We start from the raw sequence: 18,764 nt of genomic DNA on the forward strand, positions 1-18,764 counted from the left end.
AGTCAGACACAACTGAAGCAACTTAGCCTGCATATACACACACCTATCACCTGGCTTCAGTGATTATCAACGTATGGCACTCTTGTTGCATCAATACCAACCTCTATTTTAAAATCAATTTAAAGCAAGTCATAGATACTTTCATAGTTAAATACTTCTGTATTTATCTGTAAGAAATAAGACTTTTTTCAATAACTACTGTATCACACTTTTTTTATCAATTCCTTTTTTTTTTAAAGCAGTAATTCCTTACTGTTATCTGGTATCCAGTCAAAAGTCCTATTACCCTAATTTTCCTAAGAATCTTCCTGTAATGCTTTATTCTAGTCAGGAACCAAACCATGTCATTTGTGTTTGTTGATACGTCACTTGATACTTCTAAAAAATTTAATTTATAACAGTTTCCCTTTCTTATTGCTCTACTCTTTGGGATTGTTGAAGATAATGGGTCTTTTAGTTACTACTGCTATGTAACACAGAGAAGGCAATGGCACCCCACTCCAGTACTCTTGCCTGGAGAATCCCAGGGACGGGGGAGCCTGGTGGGCTGCTGTCTATGGGGTCGCACAGAGTCGGACGCGACTGAAGCGACTTAGCGGCAGCAGCTGTGTAACAACTCACCCCAAACTTAGTGGCATCAAACCACCACCAATTTGTGTTCATGAATTCTATGTGTCAGGAATTCATAAAGGGGACCATCACAGTGGCTTCTCTCTGCTTTTAGCTGTGTGGGCCTCAGCTGGGGAGATTCGAAGTCTGGTGATAACTTCACAAGTGGGAGCTAGAAGCATCGAAGGCTTGTTCTTGCACATGTCTGATGTCAGAGTCTGGAGCACTCAAAAACTAGGACCGCTGGCCCCAGCACCCACACTCAGCCTCTCCACATGGCATGGCTTTCCTCAGCATTGTCAGACTTCTTACACAGCAGTTGAAGGCTGAGTGCAAGGAAGTGTTCCGGCCAACAGGGTAGATGCTGTATCACTTTTTATGACCTAAACCCCAGAAATCAGTGTCACTTTTGCTGTGTCCTGTTGGTTTTTGGAATGAGTCACTAGCTCACCCAGACTTGAGGAGCGTGAAATCAGTCTCCACCTTTAGAGAGGCAGGGGCAGAGTTCCAGAAGAGCATGTGGGATGGGAGATATGTTGCTCTACTTGGTGATTAGGATGGCCAGTCAAGCCTGCCTTTCCTAGACCGACCAGCAAACAGTGGAGAAACGCAGCAGAGAGACAGAGAGAAGTCTATTTGTTCACAGGGCTGTGTGCTACAGTTGTGTGGACTCTGCCCTGAACAACAGAGAGGGCCAGGGGGACTGTAACCCAGCTCCACTTCCCACACCTGCGCCTGACTGTGGGGCTGTACCTTCAGGAAGAGGCGCATTTCTAATACACATAAGACGTCGTATGGGGAAGAGCTGTCTGAATGGATGGTAGATCACTCAACCTGGGAATTCCCTGGCAATTCAGTGGTTAGAACTCTGCACTTTCACTGCAGAGGGCACTGGTTTGATCCTTGGTCAAGGAACTAAGATCCCACAAGCCTTGAGGCTTGGCCCCGCCCCACCCCCAAAAAAGATCAGTTTAACTTAAGCTTGAAAAAAAAGTGAACGTGTTAGTTGCTTAGTCATGTTTGGCTCTTTGTGACCTACTAGATTCCTCTGTCCATGGGTTTCTCCAAGCAAGAATACTGGAGTGGGCAGCCATTCCCTTCTCTAGGGGATCTTTCTGACCCCAGGACCAAATCCGGGTCTCCTGTACTGCAAGCAGATTCTTTACCTTCTGAGCCACCAGAGTACTTATTGAACACATGCTAATTTGGAGAATGTTAGGTCTTTTTTTTTTTTTTGGTTTAAGTTGTACACACAGTTGACCAAGAAATATCTCAAAAAAATAAAAATTATATATTATTTATTTATTTATTTATTGGTTGTGCTGGGTCTTCATTGCCATGCACAGGCTTCTCATTGAGGTGGCTTCTTTTTTTGCCAAGCATGGGCTCTAGGGCAAGTGGGCTCAGTAGTTGTGGCACATGTACTTAATTCCTCCTCGGCATATGGGATCTTCCTGGAATCAGGGATTGAACCTGTGCCCCTGCATTGGCAGGCAGATTTCTTATCCACTGTACCACCAGGGAAGTCCCCAAGTTAGTTTTTTTAAATGGTGAAAGTTTTTAGTGCTAGGTACTTTATGACTGCATTGGTCTAGGATGATCTAGACCTATATCTGAAGAAGTCAAGACGCTGTTTTCCAATGACTGAAGGCCCAGTCCGACCCATCCACTGCCACCCTTGGCTGGATGCAAAAAGTGGATGCAGGATTTATGAGAAACCAGACCAAACAGAACTGAGGATTTGGCAAGGCTCAGGGCACTTCATTTCATTTTTTTTTTTTTTAACTTATTAGGCCTTTGGTGCTGAGTGTTAATCACACTTTTCAGTTCACAGGACATTATACTCTTGACTGGTCCATACAAGGCTGCACTTTTAAGTATACACACATTTATTTCCTCTTATGCCCATTTCTCACTCCTGTTCTTCCCACAAGCAACTGCTATATTTCTTTATTGACCCCGCTGTGTGGCATGCAGGATTCCGACCGAGGATCAAACCGTGCCCTCTACAGTGGAAGAACAGAGTCGTAACTACTGGACCCCCAGGAAAGCCCCATGCCACCATTTTAACATCTTTAATTCTATTTTTGGCTTGTGTGTGTTCAAGGGAGTGTGTGTTGTCTGGTTTGCATGCATTTTAATTTACATCAGTGACTTTGTGATATAGATCTTATCGTATCTTACTTTTTCCACTTTGCACTTCATTTCTGAGGCCCATCCACACTGCCATGCCCACTCCAGTCTGCCATTCCTGATTGCTGCAGACACTCTACCACACACACACACTGCACGTGGCCTCTCTGCTCCCCATTAAACGGGCACTCCCAGAGCTTACAGCTTCCCACCCCCCAAAACAAAGATGCCATGGGACTTCCCCGGCTTTCCAGGAGACTCTGTGTTTCCAATGCAGGGGCTGTGGGTTCTCTGGTTGGGGAACTAAGATTCCCACACACTGCATTGTATGCCCAAATAAATAAATCAACTATACTTCAATAAAATACACTAAAAACAAGAAATTATAATGTCATCTGAGATGACTAATCAAGAAGAAATGGACCCAAATTAAGGCAAGGGAGATTTAATTTGGGTCCTGATGAAGTATTTTATAAAAGAGGAAACACAGACTGGACTAGCCATGGGCAGGAGGATGAGGACGTCAACTCATTCCAAAGCCCTTCAAGCAACAGACAGAGCAGGAGACCTTGTGTAGTCTAGACGGGAAGCATGCTGTCTGCAATCAGGGGAAGGCCAAGGTGCCTTTCAGATCAGGTAACACCCCTGCAGAGTGGCTAGATGCTCTAGGGAGCAGGATTTTTCATTTTTAATAACTGAACAAGAACCTCTTCCTAGAGGAAAAAGGAGAGCTGAGAGCCTGGCTAGGATTCCAGGAGCTCAGACTACCTGTTCCGTCTGCTGTCTGGAAGCCCTGGAGTGTGGGCCTGTTCACTACTCACTTTCTTAACCACTCACGGGGCCAAGGGAAGGGGAATCTTAAAATATTAATGTCCATTTAGCAGAAGAAACTTTCGAATCATCCAGTCTTACCTGTTGTGTCGCAACCATGTTTGCCAATTATCCATGCAGAACTGCTATGAAAGGTTTCTACTAAAGAAAACTTCCTGGAGGTATTGAACAATGTTGGACATAGAAGAAAGGAGATCACAGTAGTACCCAGTGAGCTTCTAGGAGAACACAGATAAGCAGGTCCAGCCTAGTAACCAGCAGCTCCCCAGTTCTCAGCGGGGGCCCAGCACACACATGAGAAAGTATCCCCCTGTTGCCTCAGCCAACAGCTAGGAAATCCTAGCTCTGCATACCAAGCTCCTTAAGCAATGATAAATCTGCTTCACTTCCTCCTTTATTTTCTAACCAAGAGTTGCAGTTTCTGTGTGGAGGCCAGAAAAGACTGACGACGTCATGACTTTCTCACAGCAGTTCGCTCCGTCATCTTATCAGTTGCTTAAGAGGTAAGTCACTTTCTTTGAACTTCCTTTTGAAAGCCAAAACTAGAGATTATAGTTCTCAAACGGGGTACTCAATCTATCCCTTGATTCCTATCAGACTAAAACTTTCTAAACAAACCTCCAAGGTGCATCTCTAGGACCTGGGTGGAGGTAGGGAGCTGGCTGGTGGAACTGAGACCTGGCATATGCTGTGAGCCCTGCACGTTCAGGGCCTTTGGTAACCTTTATGATGATGCTCTGACCGTTTTCAGCAATAACATTTTCTAGAACTCTATGCTAAAAAGAGGTAAAGGGGCTACAGTGGCTACAGAAGACTTCTGGAAGCAACTTTACCTACTCAGAAGAGTCAGAACCGTGTTGTAGCCACACAAATAAGAAACAAGACTCAGGGTTGTGGGCACAGCCACCTGGGGACAGGTTTGTGGTCTCTACCACTTAGGAGGGCTTCCCTGGTGGCTCAGATGTTAAAGCATCTGCCTGCAATGCGGGAGACCCGGGTTCGATCCCTGGGTTGGGAAGATCCCCTGGAGAAGGAAATGGCAACCCACTCCAGTACTCTTGCCTGGAAAATCCCATGGAGGGAGGAGCCTGGTAGGCTACAGTCCATGGGGTCGCAAAGAGTCAGGACACGACTGAGTGATGACTGAATGACTTCCTTTCACTTTCGCCACTTAGGAATGAATTTCGGGACAACCATTGGTTAACAGAAGAACTGCTGCCAGTCCCACCCCTGTTTCCCTCCTTTCCCGCCTCCTCTCCCTTCTCAGAATCATTCTGAGACTAGATTATTTCTGTTTCCTGTGTGTGTGCTTAGTTGCTCAGTCGTGTCTTTGCAACCCCATGGACTGTAGCCCACCAGGCTCCTCTGTTCATGGGATTCTCCAGGCAAGAATACTGGAGCAGGTTGTCATTCCCTTCTCCAGAGGATCTTCTTGACCCAGGAATCGAACCCACATCTCCTGCATTACAGGCAAAGTCTTTACTGTCTGAGCAACCAGGAAAGCCCTATTTCTGTTTTACAGGAAGAAAAAGTATGTCTCCCCCTTAACTTCAGAATCAGTGTTGGTGACTGAAGCAAACTCAGCAGTTTCTGATGCATAAACCAACGTTTAGATAATTAACCATCCCGTTCCAAGTCTTTTGAAAAATATTGGCTTACACTCTGATCTCCCATCTTTTAAAAATTTTATCATTCTTGGAAAATCATAGTACTCAGGGCTATGGAGTGAGGGGCTGGTTACATGGAATGTCCTGCCATGATGAGATTATTAATCCAATGAAAGAGACAAACCAGAGGTGAAAAAACTCTAGAAATAAAGATAAAAGACTCAGGTACATGCATAAGAAACTAAGCACAGCTCTGTAGAGTTAGTGTAGCCTTAGAGGCAGGTGGTGGACAGAATAGTGTATAATGCACAACAAAGAGAAATTACTGGACATACACATTTTTCTAGAAATAATTCATCACCATTTCTTTTTCACTACAATGTTCAACCCCAAATCTAAACATTGCTAATTCTGCCCTCTACATAAAGAGTGCTCATTTTAAAATTATGTATAATTTAAAACATATAAATAGTAGGCTTTTTATAAAGATAGTAATTATTCACTAACTTATATAGTGAATAATATAATGATTCCTCATGCACCCATTCTCCAGCATTAACAATCATCAACTCCTGGCCATTATTATTTTGTCTGCACACCCCCTCACACTGATTCCCCTCCATCCTGTGCCATTTAAAAATTTTGTTTGTTTGTTTTACTTTTGGCTGTGCTGGGTCTTCATTGCTGCGCACGCTTTTTCTCTAGCTGTGGCGAGTGGGGGTTCCTCTCTAGTTTCGGTGTGCGGCTTCTCCCTGGGGTGGCTTCTCTTGCTGCGGAGCACAGGCTCTAGGGCACTTGGTTTCGATAGTTGTGGTTCCTGGGCTCTAGAGCACAGGCTCAGTAGTTGGAGCATGAGGACTTAGGTGTTCCATGGCAGGTGAGATCTTCTCGGATCAGGGATCAAACCCATGTCTCCTGCGTTGGCAGGCAGATTCATTCCCATTGAGCCACGAGGGAAGTCCTCCTGTGCCATTGTGAAGCAAATTCTAGGCACTGTAGAATTTCTTTTTAAAAAAATTTTTATTATAAAATATTTATTTGGCAGCACTGGGTCTTAGTTGCAGCATACAGGATCCTTAGTTGTGCATGACAAGTCTTAGCTGCAGTAAGTGGGATCTAGTTGCCTGACCAAAGATCAAACCCAGCCCCCCTGCACTGGGAGCATGGAGTCTTAGCCTTTGGGCCACCTGGGAAGTCCCCACATCATATAATTTCATCTATACATATTCATTATGTATCTCTAAAAGACAAAAAACTCATTTTAACATAATTGCTCCCACATTTGAAATGAATAATTCCACAGCATCCATGTGATCGTGTTTTAGGGAACAAATGAAAAATGCTGACCTGTGGAGACAGGCAAAATATCCCCACGGCCATAGAGATATGAAACTGTCATTCCATCACTGTGGTTCAACAGGACATGCTTCTAGGTTGGCTGTTAAGACCTCAGAAAGTGGGTGATGAGATCTCACAGTCAACCTGATTGTTGTTATTTGTTTATTCTGCATTTCTGGGTGAGAATCACGGGATGAAATCCCTCTGAAAGGAAGATGAGAGAGCCTGCCTTCTCATGAGTGATTCCCTTTGGACAAGGGGAGAGTCTGTGTAATCAGTCCCTGTCGTGGTGTCTGGCTTGCCTCAGTTCTCCACACACAGCTTGGGAATATGAGTGAGCATTGTAAGCCAGGGAATTACTTGTAGATCCAGAGCACAGTCCAGGAGCAATTGTCTGAGAGTTTTCCAATGCTTAATTCTACTGATTTCTATTTCTTTGGAAATATTTCAGAATTTATTGAAGATGTAATGACATATAAGTGGCATTCATAAGGGTTAGAAGAGAAAGTAGAGTCATGTAGAAAAGGGGGTTTTAAGAGACTTATACACATTCCCTATATTCCTTTGTGATGATTGATCAACAAATGTTCCTTTAAGAATGTCACACAAGGGCTTCCCTGGTGGCTCAGTGGTAAAGAATTCACTGCCAATGCAGGGGACACAGGTTCAATCCTTGGTCTGGGAAGATGCCACGTGCCACAGTACAACTAAGCCCGTGCGCCACAACTACTGAGCCTGTGCTCTAGAGCCCAGGGACCACAACTACTGAGTCCATGTGCCACGACTCCTGAAGCCCACGTGCCCTAGAGCCTGTGCTCTAAACAAGAGAAGCCACCACAGTGAGAGCCTGTGCACCACCACTAGAGAAGCCCCTGCTCTCCACAACTACAGAAAAGCCTGAGAAGCAACGAAGAGCCAGTAAACCAAAAATAAAGAAAAAATATATATACACAGAATGTTACAGAAATACAGGCTGGTTTACATAGTTCCCAGAGATGTGCAAAAATTCCCTAAATTCTGTTTTGTTGTTGTTCAGTCACTAAGTCATGCCAGACTGTGACCCCATGGACTGTGGCACCCCAGGCTTCCCTGTCCTTCACTATCTCCTGGAGTTTGTTCAAACTCATGTTCATTGAGTCAGTGATGCCACCCAACCATCTCATCCTCTGTCGTTCCCTTCTCCTGCTCTCAGTCTTTCCCAGCATCAGGGTCTTTTCCAATGAGTCAGCCCTTTGCATCAGGAGGCCAAAGTATTGAAGCTTCAGCTTCAGCATCAATCAATCCTTCCAATATTCCTTGATTGGGGTTGATTTCCTTTAGGATTGACTGATCTCCTCACAGTCCAAGGGACTCTCAAGGGCCTTCTCCAACACCACAATTTGAAGGCATCAGTTCTTAAATCCTATTTAAAAGCTCACAAGTGGAACACATTTTATAAAGCTAATAATTATTTCCTCAATTATGTTCCTTTTGAGTCTAGATTTTTAGATGTGTTTTTGTTTTTCTTAAAATGAAACAATCCCAGTTAGACGTGCAGGAGGAAACCACCTATTCTCGGTGTCACAGCATGCCTTGCCACTCCTGCGCCACGACTGCCATAGCCACCTTACTGGTTTTTCTGCTTCTCATTCTGCCCCTTCACACCGAGCTGTCTTCCTGAAGCACGTATCTGATCCTGCCACTTCAATAATAGGCATTGAATGTTTCCATCACCTTCCAAAAACCCCCAATTCCTTAGGATAGCATCATTTCAAGTTCTCTGAGATGTGTCCTGACTTATTGGAACAACCTTGTTTCCCACTGTTCTCCAATCCACATATTCTACTCTCCAGTCACATCAACTAATAAATGCTTTTAGAATGTGGTCCCAAACACTAAACCACTTGTCTCACTTCCTAGAATAGAGAACAATATAGCCCAGTGTTAAAGAGCATACCCTTCATGTTTGACTAGATTCAGTTCTGACTCTGTCACCTTGCAGCTGTGTGACTTTGATGACTTAATCTGCCTGAGCCACAAGTTTCTTCAGCACTAAAATGGGGATGTTGATTGTGCTTTTCTCATAGGGTTGCTTGGAGGCTTCTGTTGGATTATGCATGCAAAGTGCTTAGCACAGTGCCTGGCACACATTAAATACCCAATATATCATGGCCCTTATTTCAGTCTATTAAGGTCCATCTACCTGTCAGAAAACACTACCCCTTGAAGCATTTTTAGTTCCCCCAGTCTCATCTCTCCCTCTAGGATCCCACAGATCATTAATAATCTGTTTCTCAATACTAACTACAGGGTTGGCCAAGATGTTCTTTTGGGTTTTTCTGTATGATGTTATGGAAACCCTGAAGGAACATTTTGGTCAACTCAGTATTATTATTATTTAGATACATTGCTACTCTGCTCTATTTTACTGAATCTCTGCCGTCTACTAACTGCCATAGCGAATAAAAGATGAAGAAAACTTGGTTTTTTGCCATACAAGTATTCACACTCTAGTTACCAAACATTGATAACTCAATACAATTCACTCAAAAACAATGTTTGTTGAATAAAGCTGTGGCTTATTATCATTATGAAACTCTGTTTTTCCTGAGGTTCTCTTGTACAGAATAATCTCAAAGTATGACCTAGATTTTAACCCAAGGATCATGACCATTTCCCCTACTACTAAACAGAATTTACCTCTTAAGAACATATATAATGAACATAGCTGAATTTAGGAAACTATTGAAGGAAAAGTTGTACCAGTGATGTTGCCAAATTCAAACAATGCCATCAAACTATGACTTCCTCTGTTCCCAAAGCTTTTTCCACGATAAGTGCACAAAGTGTTGGATCTAAAACATGGCACAGGGCTAGAAGCGCTTCTACCCTCCTTTTCCTGCTGTCGTTGTGATGTGTATTGTTGGTGTATCTGTAATTCGAGGGCAGAGCAGATGGTGAACGCTGCATGTCCATGCTGCATCCTCTAACCCTGCCTAGAGACTGTCAAGACCGTGAGGTCAGTGACTACCACTGAATTTTGGCTGTGGAAAGCTGGCAGTCCTAACTGCTGCAGAATCCCCTACCTGTACTAAGTGATGCTCTAAATCAGTGCCAGGTTCTCAGGGTCAACGAAACTTCAAGTGAGATCTGCTCAGGTTCCTGCTTCACCCAAATACCAGTAGATTACTCATACAATGCTTCCACACAGGAAACAGTGCAGCTGGACAGCATATTTGGGGCATGTGAATGGGACACATGTCATCAAGATGGCTTCTCATGAAATAATTGCTCGGGGCTGCCAAAGAAAGAGGAGTGGCTCGTCGTCCTGGGCGGAGCTCACCACCCCTTTCTCCTGCTGTCCTCCCCTCCAGGCTGCCTGAGCACTGTGACCAGGAGCAGAGCTAAGCTGGTTTCTTCCCTCTTCCTCCTGAGTTCTAGCTCTGTGGGTAACTGTGGGAAAGGAAGCCTTATTCAACTATAGGCAGCTTTGTGTTTTTTGAAAACATCTTCAAAAGTCAAGTGTATTTCAAACATGCATCTTGTTTAAATGTTTTTAAGGACAGTTCATTCCAAAATAGTTAAAAACATGTCTCACAGTTTAATCAGTGTCAAACAACATGTTTCCAGCACACATACACACATATATATGTATTTTTTTTCTTCACAACTGAGTATGTCATCTGCCATGTGACATCTGGCATGTAAGAGTTCAGCTGAGGCTTAAGATTCGTTAGCACCCTCTAAGCACCCCGAAGGAGCTCATCTTTGTCTTAATTCAATCACATTCATGAGAGTGGGCTGCTTTCGTGTTTGTGTGTGTGCATGTGCACATGTGTACATGTGTGTGCAGAGTGACGCTTCTAATCACTAGCATCAGCAGTCTCATTTTTCCACTGCAAATAATTTTTATTTTTACCCCAGAAAGAGTAAAATATTTAAATTGTCCCATAAGCACCATTATGCTAACAACAAGAGCAACACTTTCAAGACTGCACCATGGACTTGGCAGGGCATATTAGACTTCAATAGCCCAAATGATGGCTGAGAGCCTGAAAGTAAGACAGGTCAACTAAGGAGAAACTGGAATTACAGTGAATACAAATTTAAAATGTCTGAGAGAGGAGGCTGCTTGTTCTATTAAAGCAACCTGTGTACGGAGAGCACGTGATGGGTTTCAATCGGTTAAGATCAATACTTTCAAGGGGCTCTCACCTCACTCTCATCTCATCCCACACCCTTCTTCAGTCTCAAGAAAGAACAAGGATAGTAGGATGATGGAAATAAGTATTTGTTTAGCATGGATTATTAGTAAACAGAAAAGTATTATTTATGTCTTTACTTGACATGGTAAATATTGAATAATAGCATAACCATCTAATGGGGTGTTAAGAAAAAAGATATGTTACAGGAACTTTTTACACATTCTGTAAGAAGAACAAAAAACAACATTCTCACAGAGTTAGATGATTATCAGTGATGAACAAACCAGGCTTCTGTGGAAATGGTTGCTGGTTTCCACAAGCCACCTGAAGAAGTCTAGATTCTGACCCCATTGATGGAGGGAGTGAGCTGCTCTTCACTCAGACTGAGATCTTCAGCCCCACACATTTTCAGTAGAACTTTATACTTAATGCCTTACACAGGGTAGTCCACCAGCAGTTTAAAAAAAAAGTAAAAGAAAGACCTGATTCAAATAAAATGTAAAAACAGGAGAAATATGGAATTTGAACACTGATTGGGTATTGATAATATTAAACTTCAAAACTGTTGTAAAGACAATTATGTCTTTATAAAAAGAGGACTTAGCTTTTAGATATACACATTGAAGTATTTAGGGAAGAATTATACTGATGTCAGTATTTGCTTCAAAATAATAGAAGAGGGGAGGAAATAAGTAGGGGAATGAATGAAATATAACTGACCATGTGTTGATAATTGTTAAATCTGGGTGATGAGTACATAGGGGTTCATTGTGCATGTATCAAAATGATACTCCATCTACTCTTTTAGATGTAGATGGATATATGCTGCTGCTAAGTTGCTTCAGTCGTGTCCGACTCTGTGCGACTCCATAGACGGCAGCCCATCAGGCTCCCCCGTCCCTGGGATTCTCCAGGCAAGAACACTGGAGTGGGTTGCTATTGCCTTCTCCAATGCATGAAAGTGAAAAGTGAAAGTGAAGTCGCTCAGTCGTGTCCGACCCTTAGCGACTCCATGGACTTCAGCCTACCAGGCTCCTCAGTCCATGGGATTTTCCAGGCAAGAGTACTGGAGTGGGGTACCATTGCCTTCTCTGAGATGGATATATACTCTTGTATATATTTGAAACTTCTCATAATAAATTTTTTTTTAATTTTGGAGCATTGGAAACATAAATTAAAACTAGATGCAAAGAATCCTGCCATGGACAAAGTTGTTTTTTTAACTGGGGAAAAATAAGTTGCAAGAGTGTATGTACAGGATGATAACATTTAATAAAATGTCAAACATGCCAAACAGTACAATACAGATTTTAAGGGTACCTGCATAAAGTCAGTAAGATAAGAATGGTAATTCCACATACAAATTTCAGAACTATAGTTATTGGAATGCAGGAAAGGAAATGTAATTGATGGTTACACAAGGAGCTTCAACTATTTTTTGTTAAGTTTTACATGTGGTCATGGACACATAAGTGATTACTGTATTATTCTCTAAGCATCTTTATATTTCTAAAATGTTTCACAATAAAAACATATAAATTAAAAATAAAAAATGAAATAGAAAGTGGACAATCATCTGTAGGGATGTCTGAAGAGTCCTGCACTTCCTGTACTGACTTTGAAGAATAATATCAATTTCTATCTCAGTTTGTAAGAATTGGGTTGTTTTCTTTGGTTAAAATATTTTTATTATAAAAATACAAAAATGTAACTAGCATATTTAAAGAATAGTAATAAAACAGACACTGTTGAAGTATAGTAACTCAAGAAACTCAACATTGCTAGTCCCATAGAAGTTCCAGGTACACTCTCTGATCACATTCCCAGCAGATAGAGTTGCTATCCTGAATTTTGTGTTTGTTAGTACCACCTTTTAAAATAATCTAGGGAGTTCCCCGGTGGTCAGGTGGCTAAGACTCTGCCTGTAGTCCCAAAGCGGTGGGCCACAGGTTCCATCCCTGGTCAGGGAATTAGGTCCCACATGCTGCAACTAAGACCCGGTGCAGCCAAATAAAAAAAAAAAAAAATTTTTTAATAAAAATAAAATAAAATAATCTAATCATATACTGTATATTTTAAGATACAGTTTTGCATGTTTTTAATTTACACATGTGGAATCATACTGTGACTTGCTTTTTTGATGAAAGATGTTGGTGAGATTTATTGATGCTGATGCACTGGAGCTGTAGTTCAGTCACTTAAAGACTCTGTGTGTGTGTGTGTGTGTGTATTAAATATATCATTGTTTATCCAGTCTATTGTTGAAGGACTTCTGGTTTGTTTCCAACTTTTGCTACAATAAACCACACTGCTAGAAACATCCTTATACTACTTAACTCCTGAAGTCCACGTGCAAGACTTTCTCTAGGGTAAACACCAAGGAGAGGAACAGTTGAGTTAGTGCAGGCTCATCTGCAACTTGAGTAGATGTAATGCCAGATTTTCCAAAGTGGTTGTGCCAATGTGCATTCCCACTAGCACTGTATAATACACCCTACTTGGAATTGACAATTTTTGCCAAATGTTATTTTCTTACTCAACCTCAGTACAACAATCAAAAGTAGGAAATTAACACTAATATAATAGTATGGTGTTAATCCAGAGTCCTCATTCAAGGTTTTTCCAGTATGTTTTTAATAGCAAAGCATGCTAGTCCAGGATCACATGTTTTATTTAGCTTTCATCTCTCTTCTTCTCTTTCAGTATGGAAAAGTTCTTCCGTCTCTCCTTGACTGCCATGGCCTTGATCCTTTTGAGTACTGCGGGCCAGTTGTTTTTCCATAGGGCTTCAGATTTTGTTTTCCTGATATTTCCTCATGTTTAGATTCAGGTCATGCATTTTTGGCAGGACTATCAGAGAAATAATGTTGTTCTTCTCATTGCATCCTGTCAAGTGGTAAATTATATCAATTTGTGCCATTACTGAAAATGTTCACTTTAACCAATTTACTAAGATTACTCCTCTGTAAAATTACTTTCCCCTTTGTAATGAATAATTTATCTATGGGGAGACACTATGCAATATCCTCTTTAGTTTTAGCACCCTTCAGTGATTTTTGCCAGCATCAATTATTAGTGTGCTGGTAAATGATGATTTTCTTTTTCCATCATTCCTTCTACATTTATTAAATGCAGCTCTACTGCAAGAAAGAGCTGTGTCTTCTCCCCTATTTACTTATTTTTTGAATTATTCATTTATATGTTCATAGAATCATACTCATTTTTATTTATACGACCATTGTTATTGTTCAGTCCCTAAGTCGTGTCCTATTCTTTGCGACCCCGTGGACTGCAGCAGGCCAGGCTTCTCTATCCTTCACTATCTCCCGGGGTTTGCTCAAATTCATGTCCATTGAGTTTGTGATGCCATCCAACCATCTCATCCTCTGTCACCCCTTTCTCCTCTTCCCTCAATCTTTGCTAGCATCAGGGGCTTTTCCAATGAGTCAGCTCTTCACATCAGGTAGTCAGAGTATTGGAGGTTCAGCATCAGTCCTTCCAATGAATATTCAAGGTTGACTTCCTTTAGGATTGACTGGTTTGATCTCCTTGCTGTCCAAGTCTTCTCTAGCACCACAGTTCAAAAGCATCAATTCTTCAGTGCTCAGCCTTCTTTATGGTCCAACTCTCACATCCATACATGACTACTGGAAAAACCATAGCTTTGACTAGACAGAACTTTGTCGGCAAAGTGATGTCTCTGCTTTTTAATACACTGTCTAGATTTGTCATAGCTTTTCTTCCAAAGAACAAGCGTCTTTTAATTTCATGGCTGCAGTCACTATCGGCAGTGATCTTGGAGCCCAAAAAGATAAAATCTGCCACTGTTCTTACTTTTTCCCATTCTATTTGCCACAAAGTGATGGGATGCCACGATCTTAGTTTTTTTTAATGTTGAGTTTTAAGCTAGCTTTTTCACTCTCCTCTTTCACCCTCATCAGGAGGGTCTTTAGTTCCTCTTCACTTTCTGCCATTAAAGTGGTATCATCTGTATATCTGAGGTTGTTGATATTTCTTCTGGCAATCTTTATTCCAGATTGTGATTCATCCAGCCCAGTATTTTGCATGATGTACTCTGCATATAAGTGAAATAAGCAGGGTGACAATATACAGCCTTGACGTACTCCTTTCCCAATTTTGAACCAGTCTGTTGTTCCAGGCCCAGTTCAAACTGTTGCTTCTTGACCTGCATACAGGTTTCTGAGGAGGCAGGTAAAGGGATCTGGTATTCCCATCTTTTGAAGAATTTTCCACAGTTTGTTGTGATTCACACAAAGTCTTTAGCATAGTCAATAAAGCAGAAATAGATGTATTTTTGGAATTCCCTTGCTTTTTCTATGATCCAACGTATGTTGGCAATTTGATCTCTGGTTCCTCTGCCTTTTCTAAATCCAGCTTGAACATCTGGAAGTTCTCAGTTCACGTACTGTTGAAGCCTATAGCTTGAAGGATTTTGAGGATTACCTTGCTAGCATGTGAGATGAGTGCAACTGTCGGTAGTTTAACATTCTTTGGTGTTGCTTTTCTTTGGGATTGGAATGAAAACTGATCTTTTACAGTCCTGTGGCCATTGCTGAATTTTCCAAATTTGCTGAATTTTTCAAATTTGCTTCACTGAGTGAAGCATTTTAATAGCATCATCTTTTAGGATTTTAAATAGCTCAACTGGAATTTCATCACCTCCACTAGCTTTGTTCGTACTGATGCTTCCTAAGGCCCACTTGACTTCATACTCCAGGATGTCTGGCCTAGGTAAGTGATAACACCATCATGGTTATCAGGGTCATTGAGACCTTTTTTGTATAGTTCTATGTATTTTTGCTACCTCTTCTTAATCTCTTCTTAATCTCTTCTGCTTCTGTTAGGTCCTTGCTGTTTCTGTCCTTTACTGAGCCAGTCTTTGCATGAAATGTTCCCTTGGTATCTCCAATTTTCTTGGAGAGATCTCTAGTCTTTCCCATTACATTGTTTTCTATTTCTTTGCATTGTTCATTTAAGAAGGCTTTCTCTAGAACTCTGCATTCAGCTGTTTTGTTGTTCCTATTGTCTCAGATTTGACCATTAGGAGTTCCTTCTAGTTGGTGTCTGTGTCCTTTCAGCATCTCTTTTAAAGGAACTTACTGTTACAATAATATGTCTCAGGTTCATCATCTACTCCCCACCACCCCCTGCACTTGGCTGTCAGAAACTTGAGTCTCTCCTAACTCTGTGTGATCTCTAAGAAGTATTCAGCTTATAGCTCCCTGGCACATACTCTTTGGCTGGCTTTGTAAATTTCCTCTATGCATACCTTGTCAGTCTGGTTACTGCAAGAAGCAGATGCCTAGAAGAGGATGTGACATGAAAGAGATTCACGGAAGTAAATGCCCATAAGGAAAAATTGGAAGACAGCCAGGGGTAGCTAAGGGTGTCATAAGACTGCAAGGCAGTGCTGACACTTATGAAGGAGAGAGGGATGAAATTAAGATTGAGTGGAAAACATTTACACTGCACTATATCTCTAAGGAAGTTTGGGAAGGATGAAACAGCCTGATATATTTGACTTGCCACCAATTAGCCAGTTAGTCTCCTCAAGGAATGATGCCATATCAGGGGCTCAGCATCAGTCTCTTCACTGTAGTTCTCAGTATATAAGACTTGCACTTCCTTTCACCAGGGTATTCCTAATGAACTTGTGTCCCTTGGGCCCTCCCATGGAACATTATTCTCTGGTTGTCTCCTGGTCTTATATAATACATTTATTCTATTCTCTATCCTATTTCTCTCTTCCTTTCTCACTGTAAAGGCAATTCAGGCACTTCTACTTCCCTGGGTGTTGGCCATAGTTATTCCCAGGCTTTTAAGAGCAAACACAGCAGTGTGCTTCCTACATTCCGTAAGGTCCTTGCTAGAGTGTTAAATCTCATGTCCTGACAGGTTTCCCCCAAGTCAGTGAACTCTTGCTTATCTAGGCATATATTCCAGTCCCCTTGATTAAATGCCCCAAATCTAATACCAGGGATATTTTCCTGAATCTTCCCAGTAAGCTAGCTAATTCTTGTAATTCTTTTGGTGTAAGGTAATTTGCACTCCCTGCAGTTGGAGCTCTAGGAGGTGCATTTTCATGATTGTCACACATTCTCTGATTACTACCCAGCCAGATATTGGAGAGGAATCCATGCAGATTTCTAAGTTCCTTCTCTACATAGTTTTTCCTTCTCTAGTATTCTGCCTTACCAACTCCAGCCATCTTGACCTCCCTAAGCTTATATCCCCACCTCATAAACTCACCAAATGTGCCAGTCTCTCACTGAATCACTACCTCCCTGTTCAGTGATCCAGAAATTGTAGAAAGCCTATGTGATCACAATGATTGTTTCAATAATTTTTCTTCTCTCAGAGATCACAGTCCTGGGCTGCCTGTTGCCCAGGGCCTTGACAGCAATAAAGCAAAATCTTTGACTTGTCAGAGATTAATACAAATTGCTGCTGTTGCTGCTGCTAAGTCGCTTCAGTCATGTCCAACTCTGTGCGACCCCATGGACTGCAGCCTACCAGGCTTCTCCGTCCATGGGATTCTCCAGGCAAGAACACTGGAGTGGGTTGCCATTTCCTTCAATGCATGAAAGTGGAAAGTGAAAGTAAAATCACTCAGTCGTGTCTGACTCTTAGTGACCCCATGGACTGCAGCCTACCAGGCTCCTCCATCCATGGGATTTTCCGGGCAACAGTACTGGAGTGGGGTGCCATTGCCTTCTCCATACAAATTGCTACTATCACTATTTATCTGATAGTGCTAACTATATGTAAGGAAAGCTGGGAAAACTCATTTTTATTTCTGGCATTCATGTGCTCAAACTGAAACCTGAGAAAAAATTCAACTAAATGCTCCTAAAAGCACATGGAACTGTGAGTGTTCTGAAATTTTAAGGAAGAACTGCAACATGACATCACTAACAACCATCCCAAAACTTCTTCTGACAAGCTTGGTCTGTGACATCCATGTCTCAGATTCTTACTGCTCAGTTTTGACATCATCCATTGATTCTTCAGCAAGTCTCCAAACTACCAAGGTCATTTTGAATTTAAATGATTTGTGCCATACATATCAAGGTACATAATTATATGAAGGTACTGGGGGTAGGGTGTTAAGGAACAAAGATAAAATCAAGAGGTAACTAGCATTATAAAGCAGGATGTGAAACATATAAATTTATTTACATATATGGTATAAGCAGTAAAAATGGAAGTCTATTCTTCAAGGTGATAAATATATCAGGGTGCGTCCTATCACTGGAATGGTATCCTGTGTTCCTTCTTCCAAATGAAGGGAGATGAGTGCCACACAGCAGCAACCTGCTGAGCTACCGGTTGTAAACCCTTCCACTTATAACAACTCCACTTGGCCAAAGGACTAGAACCAGGATTCTAATCATCACATGAGTATATACTCGATAGATTTCAAAACCTGACCTGGTTGACTGCCAATTCAGCTGCGACTGCCTCTGCCTCTCCCACTTCTCAGTGACTTTTAGTGGCCACAGAACCAAGTAATGGCAACCCTATCCGCAGAGGCATATATGCCAAGAAGTCAATAAAGTCCTCTCCCTTGTATAGGTGCCTTCCAAGGCCATGAGAACAGCCCTAACAATTTCATAATTAAAAATTTATATTGTTTTTTCCCTCAGAGGGGCCTTCAAATCTAAAAGCTTCAGGCTTCATAAAACCTTCATCTCCTTATATTAACGCGTAACTCATCTACTCAGCACCCTACCACAGCCACATTTGTAACATCAACTTACCTACCCTTGTAATGCACAAACACTCTGAGAAAATCCAATGTAGGCTCAAAGGAGAAACACTAGAAACTGCAGGTCTTGACTTGGTTTTCCCAGGACAGAACAGATACAATACCCCAGGTGGCTCAGTGGTAAAGAATCTGCCTGCCAATGCAGATTCCTGGGTCAGGAAGATCCCCTGGAGAAGGAAATAACAACTCATTCCAGTACTCTTGCCTGGGAAATCCCACGGACAGAGGAGCCTGGCAGGCTACAGTCCACTGGGTCTCAGAAGAGTCAGACAT

General features: G+C 41.9%; 1 long non-coding RNA gene across 1 annotated transcript in view; it reads left to right on the forward strand.

The window, feature by feature from the left end:
• The first annotated feature begins 3,952 nt into the window (after nucleotides 1-3,952).
• Nucleotides 3,953-18,764, forward strand: part of LOC147369374 (uncharacterized) — a 42,234-nt gene continuing 27,422 nt past the window's right edge. Inside the window, exon 1 of the long non-coding RNA XR_015167411.1 lies at nucleotides 3,953-4,076. This is a non-coding gene — a long non-coding RNA (uncharacterized LOC147369374). The remainder of the gene's footprint in view (nucleotides 4,077-18,764) is intronic.

The sequence above is a fragment of the Bos grunniens genome, chromosome 7, assembly GCF_055505025.1.
Source record: "Bos grunniens cultivar Pamir isolate PY7600 chromosome 7, Bosgru_T2T1.0, whole genome shotgun sequence".
NCBI classification, from domain to species: domain Eukaryota; kingdom Metazoa; phylum Chordata; class Mammalia; order Artiodactyla; family Bovidae; genus Bos; species Bos grunniens.